This window comes from Heteronotia binoei, chromosome 7 (genome assembly GCF_032191835.1).
Source record: "Heteronotia binoei isolate CCM8104 ecotype False Entrance Well chromosome 7, APGP_CSIRO_Hbin_v1, whole genome shotgun sequence".
In the NCBI taxonomy this organism is placed as follows: Eukaryota; Metazoa; Chordata; class Lepidosauria; order Squamata; family Gekkonidae; genus Heteronotia; species Heteronotia binoei.
The window spans coordinates 131258526-131271071 of record NC_083229.1 but is presented as its reverse complement, the minus strand read 5'-3'; positions in this window follow the sequence as shown (position 1 = coordinate 131271071).

The following is a 12546-nucleotide window of genomic DNA, read 5'->3' as shown; positions in this document are numbered from 1 at the left end:
TTGAAGCAACAGAACGACGTTTGAGTCCAGTGGCACCTTTAAGACCAACAAATTTTAATTCTGGGTAGAAGCTTTTGTGATGAAGTGTGCATGCACAGGTCAAGGATCCTGGAGGTTTTTGCCATCTTCTGGGCATGGAGCAGGGGTCATTGGGGAGGTGTGTAGGGGGAAATATTTGTGAAGTCCCTGCACTGTGCAGGGGGTTGGACTAGATGACACTTGGAGTCACCTTCCAACTCTATGAGTCTGTGGATGTATGCACACTTGTGATGGGTTGCATGCACACTTCATCACAAAAATGTATACCCAGAATTAAACTTGGTTGGTAATTTAAAGGTGCCACTGGACTCACACTTTGTGCATATGCATTTCATGTTATGCACAAATGTCAGACTTTATTACAGCTAAACAAAGTTTTTGCAAATGCATACATGTGTTCTGATTGAGAGAAAGAGATTGAATTTCTTGATGCTCTCAATGACTGTGCTATGGAGCAGATGGTCTCAGAACCTACCAGTGGTGGGGCGATCCTGGATTTGGTCCTAAGTAATGCCCAAGACTTGGTGAGAGATGTAAAAGTGATTGCGCCGCTTGGGAGCAGTGACCATAATGTTATTGATTTCACTGTTTGTATAAATAGGGAGTTGCCCAAAAAGACCGCCACAACCACGTTTAACTTTAAAAGGGGTAAATACACTGAGATGAGGAGGCATGTGAGGAGGAAACTGAAAGGAAAGGTAAATACGGTCAAAACCCTTGGGGAAGCTTGGAGACTATTTAAAACTATAATCCTAGAAGCTCAGATAAAATACATACCACAAGTTAGGAAAGGCACAAACAGGCATAAGAAAAGGCCTGCGTGGTTAACAAACAAAGTAATGGAAGCTGTAAAAGGTAAGAAGGACTCCTTTAAGCAGTGGAAAACCAGTCCAAGTGAGATTAGTAAAAGGGAACACAGGCTGTGGCAAATCAAATGCAAGACTGTGATAAGGCAGGCAAAAAAGGACTATGAGGAACATATTGCAAAAAACATAAAGACCAACAATAAAAATTTCTTCAAATATATTAGAAGTAGGAAACCAGCTAGGGAGGCAGTGGGGCCCATGGATGACCATGGGGTAAAAGGATTACTGAAGGAGGATAGGGAAATGGCTGAGAAGCTGAATGAATTTTTTGCCTCTGTCTTCACTGTGGAAGATGAGAACTTTTTGCCCACCCCAGAACCACTAATTTTGGAAGGGGTGTTGAAAGACCTGAGTCAGATTGAGGTGACAAAAGAGGAGGTCCTACAACTGATAGACAAATTAAAAACTAATAAGTCACCGGGTCCGGATGGCATACATCCGAGAGTTCTGAAAGAACTCAAAGTTGAACTTGTGGATCTTCTAACAAAAATCTGTAATCTTTCATTGAAATCTGCCTCCGTTCCTGAGGACTGGAAGGTAGCAAATGTCACCCCCATCTTTAAAAAGGGTTCCAGAGGAGAGCCGGAAAATTACAGGCCAGTCAGTCTGACTTCAATACCGGGAAAGTTGGTAGAAAGCATTATCAAGGACAGAATGAGTAGGCACATTGATGAACATGGGTTATTGAGGAAGACTCAGCATGGGTTCTGTAAGGGAAGATCTTGCCTCACTAACCTGTTACATTTCTTTGAGGGGGTAAACAAACATGTGGACAAAGGAGACCCGATAGATGTTGTTTACCTTGACTTCCAGAAAGCTTTTGATAAAGTTCCTCATCAAAGGCTCCTTAGAAAGCTTGAGAGTCATGGAGTAAAAGGACAGGTCCTCTTGTGGATCAAAAACTGGCTTAGTAATAGGAAGCAGAGACTGAGTATAAATGGGCAGTCTTCGCAGTGGAGGACGGTAAGCAGTAGGGTGCTGCAGGGCTTGGTACTGGGTCCCATGCTCTTTAACTTGTTCATAAATGATTTAGAGTTGGGAGTGAGCAGTGAAGTGGCCAGGTTTGCGGATGACACTAAATTGTTCAGGGTGGTGAGAACCAGAGAGGATTGTGAGGATCTCCAAAGGGATCTGTTGAGGCTGGGTGAGTGGGCGTCAACGTGGCAGATGCGGTTCAATGTGGCCAAGTGCAAAGTAATGCACATTGGGGCCAAGAATCCCAGCTACAAATACAAGTTGATGGGGTGTGAACTGACAGAGAATGACCAAGAGAGAGATCTTGGGGTCATGGTAGATAACTCACTGAAAATGTCAAGACAGTGTGTGTTTGCAATAAAAAAGGCCAACGCCATGCTGGGAATTATTAGGAAGGGAATTGAAAACAAATCGGCCAGTATCATAATGCCCCTGTATAAATCGATCGTGCGGTCTCATTTGGAGTACTGTGTGCAGTTCTGGTCACCGCACTTCAAAAAGGATATTATAGCATTGGAGAAAGTCCAGAAAAGGGCAACTAGAATGATTAAAGGGCTGAAACAGTTTCCCTATGAAGAAAGGTTGAAACGCTGGGGACTCTTTAGCTTGGAGAAACGTCGACTGTGGGGTGACATGATAGAGGTTTACAAGATAATGCATGGGATGGAGAAAGTAGAGAAAGAAGTACTTTTCTCCCTTTCTCACAATACAAGAACTCATGGGCATTCGATGAAATTGCTGAGCAGACAGGTTAAAACGGATAAAAGGAAGTACTTCTTCACCCAAAGGTTGATTAAAATGAGGAATTCACTGCCACAGGAGGTGGTGGCAGCAACAAGCATAGCCACCTTCAAGAGGGGTTTAGATAAAAATATGGAGCAGAGGTCCATCAGTGGCTATTAGCCACAGTGTGTGTGTGTGTGTGTATATAAATTTATTTATTTATATTTATATATTTATATATATAAATAAATAAATATATATTATATATATAAATAAATAAATAAAATTTTTGCCACTGTGTGACACAGAGTGTTGGACTGGATGGGCCATTGGCCTGATCTAACATGGCTTCCCTTATGTTCTTATGTCATGTACAGAGTGTAAAAAAGATTCTACTCTTTCCTATACATTTCTGAAAATTCTATAGAGAGTACAGCATGTTTACATTTTTGAAGCTCTGAACGCTCATGTATTCCTGAGGAAAGTTTTAAATGACAGTTTTTTCTCTTAATGGTGACTGACTTTTATGGCACTTGCTCTCATAAACTTTTTGGCAGGGTTACAAATTCCGTTCCCTGGGTATGTTCTTATATCCAGCCATCCAGCACAGTCTTGGGTTTTTGTTTGGTTTGGTTTGATTTCTGTAGTAGTTTCATGGCACAGGTGCAGCTTTTGGGGAGTTTTGTGCGCAACCCATACAGACCTGTTTCCAAAAGGGCAAATGCAGCGCCATCTTGAAAAGATGCACTGCCATCTTTTTTCATCCCTCTGCTCATAGGTCTGCAGAGTTTGAGCCAGCCTGGGAAATTTCTCATGATTCCTGAACTACTCCCCCCACCTCGTGATGGAAATATTGCAGTCAACAGGGTGGAAGCCATCATCTGAAGTCATGAGATGGTTCTGTCCCATATCCCCTCATGCCCACTAATCTGTGCAGAAGGTTAGCGCTCAAGTCAATTTAATCAAGGCTTTCAAGATGTAGCTCAACAGATAAGAAGGAATCCATTGCAAAGAACAGCTTGGATATGAGCATTTTTAATCAAGTAATAAGAACTGTAATATGGTGGACAAGTTTAGAAGGTTGCTTTTATACGGGGAATAGGATTGTAGTTTTTGCACTGCTTATTGCATGTATCAGCTTGCTTTTACTGCATTGCCATCCACCTTTGTAATCCATGTTCTGCAATACAGCACAGCACGCCTTAGGCAGGTTTCTGTTTATCTGCAATGCTTTTCAGTTCTGTAATAGTACCCCCACTACAATATTTATTGGATGTCTCATGCTGTGTTGACTGATTTTTTTTTTTCCACACTTGAGGCTAAGCTATAAACATGGGCTATATGTGAAGGAAATGAAATTAAAATAATCAATACAATTTGACTGGTGCATGTGCAGCTCTGGTGATGTGCAAGCAATGATTTCAGCAGTGTGGGGAGGGTTAGAGGTGCCTTAGGAAGAACATGATGGGGTTCTGCAAAGGGAAGGGAGAATCAGTGGGAAACTGCCACTTTAGTCCAGCCATGTATTTTATTACTCTATAATTCCAGTTCAAAATGAAGAATTTTAAAATTTGATTGTGGAATTAGAACATGAGAAGTTTACCATGGCTTTCACTTCCTTCTGTTAATTTGTTTCTTTCCCCCCACCTCGGTGTTTGAGGTATACATATAGAAACCTTGCTGTGGTTGGATATATCTTCAAAGGTCCTACTTTGCATGCCCCACCTAGAGTTGCCAGCCTCCAGGTGGTAACAGGAGACCTCCCACTATTACAACTGACTTTCAGGCAACAGAGATCAGCTCGCCCAGAGAAAATGGCTGCTTTGGAAGGTGGAGCTGAAGTTAATTTGCAGGCCTTGATTGTAAGAGAGAGCAATTAGGGATGTGGCCAGAAATTACATGTAGGTTCAGCACTTTTTCTTCATTTTTGTACTTTTAATATTGTGAGGTCACAAGTCTGGGGTTGCTGTTGTATTTGTGGAATGTTTCCACTGGGGTCAGTTAGGAGGAAATATTCTAGGGCTGTACCCCCTTGCTCAAAGCAACCTAAAATTCAGGCAGGTGGGATAAAGTCTCCTCATTCTAGAGACCCCAAGAAGAACAACATAGATCTGTCTCTAAATTCCCTTTCCTTTCCATTCCACCTGAAATGGAATTCTGACTTCGTTGGGTTGGACCCAGTGAATTAATACATAGGACATTGGTCCACTACAGGTTTTGCATTTAAGCATTGTGGAAATGTCCTGCGAAGCTACAGTTAATGGCACAGGAAGAGAGGGGGAATTTGCACTAGACAGGGGCAAGGTGTAAATTGCCAAAACTGCTGCAAACCAGTGTTACTTTTCAACCAGACTAGTATTTGGAAGATCTTCTCTCAAGGGATCCCTTCCTGTTGTCTCACACACGCAAGGAATGCTCTCTTCTGTTTACTTGTGAGAGGACTGGAGTTGCCAGCTCTGGGTTGGGAAACATCCAAAGATTTTCTTGTGGAGGGGGGGTAAGAGCCTAGTGAGGATGTGGTTTGGAGAGGGGAGGAATCACCGCAGAGTCGACCTTCTGAAGTGGCCACTTTCTCCAGGTGATCTCTGTTGCCTGGAGGTTAGTTGTAATTCCAGGAGTTCCCCAGGTGCCACTTGGAGGTTGGCAACCCTAGAGAAGGCACAGACCAGCACAATGGAAAGGGCTCCTTCCATGGCACCCATTCTGTGGCCGACCTCACAAGGGAAGCTTGTTTCTTATTTCTTTATTGGCCATTTCTCGCTCTCTTCTTGTCTGTCATCCTAAGCTAAATGTGGAAAGGTGGCTAACAACTGCAACAAACAGATACCAAATACTCTTTACCTGTTTAATGAGAGCCCATAAAATATAATCATAGATGAATCCCAGACAACTATGTTTGAGTGCTCACCAACAGCAGATAAGAAAAAAAAAAACTTTACCTATGTTTCTCAAAACTTCCGATACCTGGGACATTTTTTTCCCCTGGAAGCACAGTTACTGCAGCCTAAAAGGTTTATTCTTAGTGCTTTGGAATGACCTTTCAAGAATCCTGCTGCCTCTGAGGGAGGTTTATTTTGTTGTATTTCTGCATTGAGTGCAATATAGAGAAGCTGCAGAATTACCAAACCCCAGTGCAGAAAGACCGGAAGGGAAAAAAGCCAGAAGCGTAAATCATGCAGAGATGCAGCAGGCAGTCTCCTATGCAGGCGAGTAATTTCGACTCAAAAGATGCCTTAATTATTCAAATCTGTTATCACAGCTCACTAGCGAGCAATAACTAGAGATATTTCCAAAATTCTCTTCATCCAAATTTGTTTTCAGACTTTTCCAATTAAGCTGTTTCTGAAATGGAATGGCTACATCTGGAATTTTCCACTGCACCGTTTTTATTCCTGAACTTTGAACAGGGCACAGGACATGCCAGAAGTGTAAATCATGCAGTTCCTCCTAGCAACTGGCAGGCAAATTGGGGACTTACCCGTAGAAAGAAGGGCTCGGCCACATTGCTGGCATTAAAAGGGAAGTGATGTGATGTCATCACCTCAGCAACTTCCAGGCAAACTCTCTGGTCTTTGGGCAAAAAATCTATGATAAAATTGACTTCTGCCATAGATTTTTTGCCCAAATACCAGAGTGTTGCTTAAAATTTGATGAAGTCGCTTCCTGTGTGACTCTAGCAATGTGGCCTAGGCCTTTTTACTACTGGTAAGTCCCCTTGCTGGCCAGATGATCAGCAGCTGGGTGGCAAGGCCTGGCGATGGGGAACCCCCACCTCCACTGGTGGTAGGTTTGCCAAGTCCCCCATGGCCCCCCACGGATTACCTTTTTCACGTGTATGACCCGCAAGTGATGTCATCGCGGCAGCGATGTCGTGCACCGGCATCTCTAGGCATTTCCGGGAAAACTCTATGGTTTCCCAGATGCTCTAGCAATTTGGGAGGGGGAACTCTATGGCACCTATTGTACCATAGAGTTTTTCTTCCCAAATTGCTAGAGCATCCAGGAATACCATAGCATTTTCTTGGAAACACCTAGAGCGGCCAGCACGCAACATTGCTGGCGTGATGATGACATTTGTGGGTGATGTCATTGCGCTGGCAATGATAGGGGAGGTTCCCCTCCTGGCACAATGTGGGCCGGCAGGTTGGGAACCTCCAGGGTAGGAGAACCCCTGCCAGGCCGGGGGGCTTGGCAGCCCTAACTGGAGGGGTCTGGCAACCCGAGCATTCAGTTTGCTGCAAATGTTCTTCAATTAAGTGTGTCCCTATTCCCACACTCATCAATATGCATGTATGTATTATGTTACTGCAACACGCCCCCCCCCCCCAAACACTGAAAACCATATTGTGGTGATTACACATATGGTTGTTGTTATCAAGATTATTTTGTGTGGTGTTTTACCAGTGCAAAGGAGCTCAAGTGCCCATCAACAAAACACTATACAAAAAAGCCTTAGTGCAATCATGTGCATTCACATCAAATTTGATCCCCCCCCCCCCGCCTGCCCTGTATTTTATCAATACACACGTGTGGATGTGGTGGGGTGGGGGGAACAAATCCATGGAAAGAAGTGGCCACAGGACATGTTCCAGTTCTGGGATCCCTACCTAACTAGAATGCAGGAGTAGTAGAACCTGGGGCAGAATGGACACTGATTACAGTAAAAGAACAGAAGGGGGAAATCTTGTTATTCTGCCAGCACTCCCAATTCCTCCTCAGTTCCCACTTCTCTGGACCTGACAGTCAGTCCCAACCAGCACAATAATGGAACGGCAAAGATCTATTTAGCAATCATTTAGCCTGAATTATTTAGCACATGATCCAGCTACTATATCTAAAAGGAAACTTGAACCAAGGTCTTGGCTCATGTAATCTTACTTTGCCCCTTTCCTTAAACAAAGACAACTTTCACTTTAATGGGATTTCTAATATGCAGATCGTGTCAACCATCTCAGGCTAACTTTGAATTCTGATGTAGTACATATCAGAGCACAGCCATTTAGAATATTAGTTAATCTTAATTAAAGTAAAAGCCCATCGTTGATGAAAGAATAATTATTCTTTAAACCAAAGTATAAATTGGGTTGTGTACTCATGAATGGTACACATTTTTTATATTTTGCTACAGTATTAATAGCATCTCTGGGAAGCAGATATTTGCATTCCTTGTTTCTGGGGGGAAATGCAACACTACAGGAAGTGGGCTTCACTTTCTGCCTCTGTAGTTGGATATAAATAATACATTTCAAGATTTCTGATGAAGTCTGTCCTTCTCTGTGAGTCTGGATGGAGCCAACTGCTGCTTGACAGCTTCTCTTTTAGAGCTGTCCTTATCAGTGTCTGTTCTAAGACCCATATCTAGGAATGTAGGGGGGGGGGAAGCAGGGCCAGGATAGCCAAGCCCCTATCATCCTAAGAACATAAGAGAAGCCATGTTGGATCAGGCCAATGGCCCATCCAGTTCAATACTCTGTGTCACATAAGAACATAAGAGAAGCCATGTTGGATCAGGTCAATGGTCCCTCCAGTTCAATACTCTGTGTCACATAAGAACATAAGAGAAGCCCTGTTGGATCAGGCCAGTGGCCCATCCAGTCCAACACTCTGTGTCACAGTGGCCAAAAATTTTATATATACACACACACTGTGGCTAATAGCCACTGATGGACCTCTGCTCCATATTTTTATCTAAACTCCTCTTGAAGGTGGCTATGCTTGTGGCCACCACCACCTCCTGTGGCAGTGAATTCCACATGTTAATCTCCCTTTGGGTGAAGAAGTACTTCCTTTTATCCGTTTTAACCTGTCTGCTCAGCAATTTCATCGAATGCCCACGAGTTCTTGTATTGTGAGAAAGGGAGAAAAGTACTTCTTTCTCTACTTTCTCCATCCCATGCATTATCTTGTAAACCTCTATCATGTCACCCCGCAGTCGACGTTTCTCCAAGCTAAAGAGCCCCAAGCGTTTCAACCTTTCTTCATAGGGAAAGTGTTACAGCCCTTTAATCATTCTAGTTGCCCTTTACTGGACTTTCTCCAATGCTATAATATCCTTTTTGAGGTGCAGCGACCAGAACTGCACACAGTACTCCAAATGAGACCGCACCATCAATTTATACAGGGGCATTATGATACTGGCTGATTTGTTTTCAATTCCCTTGCTAATAATTCCCAGCATGGCATTGGCCTTTTTTATTGCAAACACACACTGTCTTGACATTTTCAGTGAGTTATCGACCACGACCCCAAGATCTCTCTCTTGGTCAGTCTCTGCCAGTTCACACCCCATCAACTTGTATTTGTAGCTGGGATTCTTGGCCCCAATGTGCATTACTTTGCACTTGGCCACATTGAACCGCATCTGCCACGTTGACGCCCACTCACCCAGCCTCAACAGATCCCTTTGGAGTGCCTCACAATCCTCTCTGGTTCTCACCACCCTGAACAATTTAGTGTCATCCGCAAACTTGGCCACTTCACTGCTCACTCCCAACTCTAAACCCTGAGACATCGATAGGGTCTGATGACGGCAGGGGGCAGGGCTTGGTGATGGCAGAAGGGATAGTTGCATTAAGTATGAGGCATTCATGCACTTTAAAATATTTTCACCCCAACTTTCCATTCACTTAGGGCCTTCAAGGTGGCAACCTGTCACAGAGTCCCCTCTCAGAAACTGCCGTTTTCCCCAGAGGCAATGATCTCTGTTGTCTCGAGATCAGTTGTAATGGCAGGGAGATCTTCAGGCCCCACCTGGAGGTTGGCAACCCATAGTGCCCTCCCCAAATTGTATTCCTGTGTGTCAGTGGACGTGAAGGAACAGTGAGGGGGGCAAAGCAGGAATCTGCAGCGGGAGGGAATCAGCAAAAATCTATCTCTTTCACAGACAGATCAAGATGGGTAGCCATGTTAGGCATCTGAAGAAGTGAGCAGTGAAACACGAAAGATCATATCCTGCCACAAATTGCATTAGTTGCTACTGGACTCTTGCTCTTCACAGACAGAAATGAATGCCATTGGAGAACCTACAGCTGCGCCTCCAGAAGAGCACCTCACAATCCAAGTTATAGTCCGTTCCCCCTATTTTATCCTCACAGCAATACAATGAATTAGGTTTAGCTGAGGAAGAGTGACTGGCCCAAGATCACCCAGTGAGCATTGTGGATGAGGGAGGGTTTGAACTTGGGTCTTGCCCCAGGTGCAGTCAAACTCTCTAACCACTGCACATTCTGGATTTTCCTGTCTGAAACAGATGTTTTTGTTATCTTTTATGGCCTATTAATTCATAGATGAAAGCATAGAGGGAATGTTTATTATCTTTTTTTTAAAAAAAGTAAAGGTAGTCCCCTGTGAAGCACCAGTCATTTCTGACTCTGGGGTGACGTTGCTTTCACAACGTTTTCAAGGCAGACTTTTTACGGGGTGCTTTGCCATTGCCTTCCCCAGTCAGCTACACTTTCCCCTCAGCAAGCTGGAGACTCGTTTTACCAACTTCGGAAGGGTGGAAGGCTGAGTCAACCTGGAGCCGGCTACCTGAACCAGCTTCCGCTGGGATCGAACTCAGGTTGTGAGCAGAGGGCTCAGACTGCAGTACTGCAGCTTTACCAATCTGCGTGGTTGCAAATACAGTAGAAGACAGAGACAGGATGATCTTGACAGGCTGGAACACTGGGCTACAACAAATAAAATGAATATTCATGGGAATAACTGCATAGAGGTAAGAAAAATCCAATGCATCTTTATAAGACAGAGGAGACTTGTCTTGGCGGTAGTATGTGCGAAAAGGATCTAGGGGTCTTTAGTAGTCTGTACACTGAACATGAGTCAGCAGTGTGATATGGTGGCTAAAAAGGCAAATGCAATTTTGGCCTATATCAACACGTGAAGTGATATTGCTTTACTCTGCTCTGGTAAGACCTCACCTGGAGTACGTGTTCAGTTTTGGGCACCACAATTTAAGAAGGATATAGATAAGCTGGAATGGGTCCAGAAGAGGGCAATGAAGATGGTGAGGGGTCTGGAGACCAAGACCTATGAAGAAAGGTTGACGGAGCTGGGTAACTTTAACCTGGAGAGGAGATGACTGAGAGGTGATATGATCACCATCTTCAAGCACCTGAAGGGCTGTCATATAGGCTGAATTCAGATGACCTATTTGGGTCAACACAACACAGGGACTCCCCAAAGCCAGATTTAAATTGCGCATTCAAACGTGCACATCTGGTCCCACCTCACTCCCGCCCTTATGTCATCCTCCCGCACCTCTGCTACCTTGAAAAGCTATCACCAGGCCTCCTGGGAAATCTCCTCAAAAGAACATACTGCAAGAGACATGAAAGCTCATATCTTGAAGAACACTTCATGGATCAAAAGTGCCAGTGGACTCCAGCTTTTCTCTCAAACACTGGGAGAGAGGGAGAAGGAAGGAGAGGCAGCCCAGCTCCTCTCTGCACAACACAGAGACGGGAGAAGGAAGGAAGGAAGCCAAACAGAGCTCAGGCTTTGCAGCTTGTATCAGTCTTCAAGGCTAGCTTTTCTCAGTACAACACAGAGATGGGGGAAGGAAGGAAGCCAAATGGAGCTCAGGCTTTGCAGCCTGTGTCAGTCTTCAAGGCTAGCTCTTCTCTGCACAACAGAGAGATGGTGGAAGGAAGGAAGCAGAGCAGAGGTCATGCTTTGCTGGGGGCGGGGCTAGCGTTGGCTTTTCTTGTGACCCGGCAGTGAGGCTTCCATGGCCCAGTACCGGGTCCCGACCCTGTAAATGGGAAACAGTGATCTAATATCCCTGAACTGCTGAAAGGGGCTTTTTTTGAGCAGGAACGCAATTCTGCCTGGCTTGGTATCAGCGTGTGTGGCCTAATATGCAAATGAATTCCTGCTGGGCTTTCTCCACAAAAAAATTCTGTGTGAAACACTAGTGATGTCAGGGGGTGTGGCCTAATACAGAATGAGTTCCTGCTGGGCTTTTTCTCCAAAAAAACCCCTGTTTATACATAAGGATGGCGATGGCTAGCAGTAGCAATGAGCGTAAGAATGAAAAGGAAGAGTCACTTTGTGGCAATGTTTCCTCTCCTAAATATTTCTAGAAACACATCCTGACAAGTTCTGCATATTCCAGGCTGCAACAGTAAGGCTTCTAAGCGGTCGGTGATTGCAGAAACTCAGTTCCCGACATCCCTTCAGTGCACCCCTCCTTCCTTTCAATTTCATCAGGAGCATTTTCATGAGGAAATAATTTATGAGTTGGGAGACAGGAGAAATACCAAAGGAAATTGTGCTCTATGCACTTCAAAGAAATAGTATTACCATTCAAACCTAATAGAATTCTGGGGATGGCACAAAGGTGAAAGAAACTGTCATCTCTGGATAAGCTATGGAACTTCGCATGTTGGGATCACCTGCTAAATTGAACTGTTCCTGTCTGAGAGTCACATCATTTTCCAAAGGCTGGCAAGATACACTTAACAACACTGTCTAAAGGTTGCACAGTTTGACCTGCAATTGGTTATATATATATATTTTATCGACACTGTCCCTCAGAGTACGTTTGTATTTGCAACATCCTTTATCTTGTTGCTGTATTGTTAAAAGAGTCTGCCAGTTTCTTTTTAAATATAATTTTTCATTACCTTCTGAGGGCAAGGAACAGCTGTAATAGATTGAGAGTAACCTTTGTCTTTCGTGTTAATGTAATTTTTGGCACTGTAGCTTCTGGCCCTAATGTTGGTAAGTGGTAACACATCATCCATGTTAATAACAGATTCTCTTCAGAAAAATTTCCAAAGTGGAAAATATAAATTGTCAGCTGATGTATGTCCCACGAATCTTTGCCATAATTTCCCATCCCAGTGGGTGAAATAGACAGTTCTTATCTACATTTTCCAGAACATGAGAATAGCTCTGCTGAATCAGACCAGAGGTCCATCTAGTTCAGTATCCTGTCTTA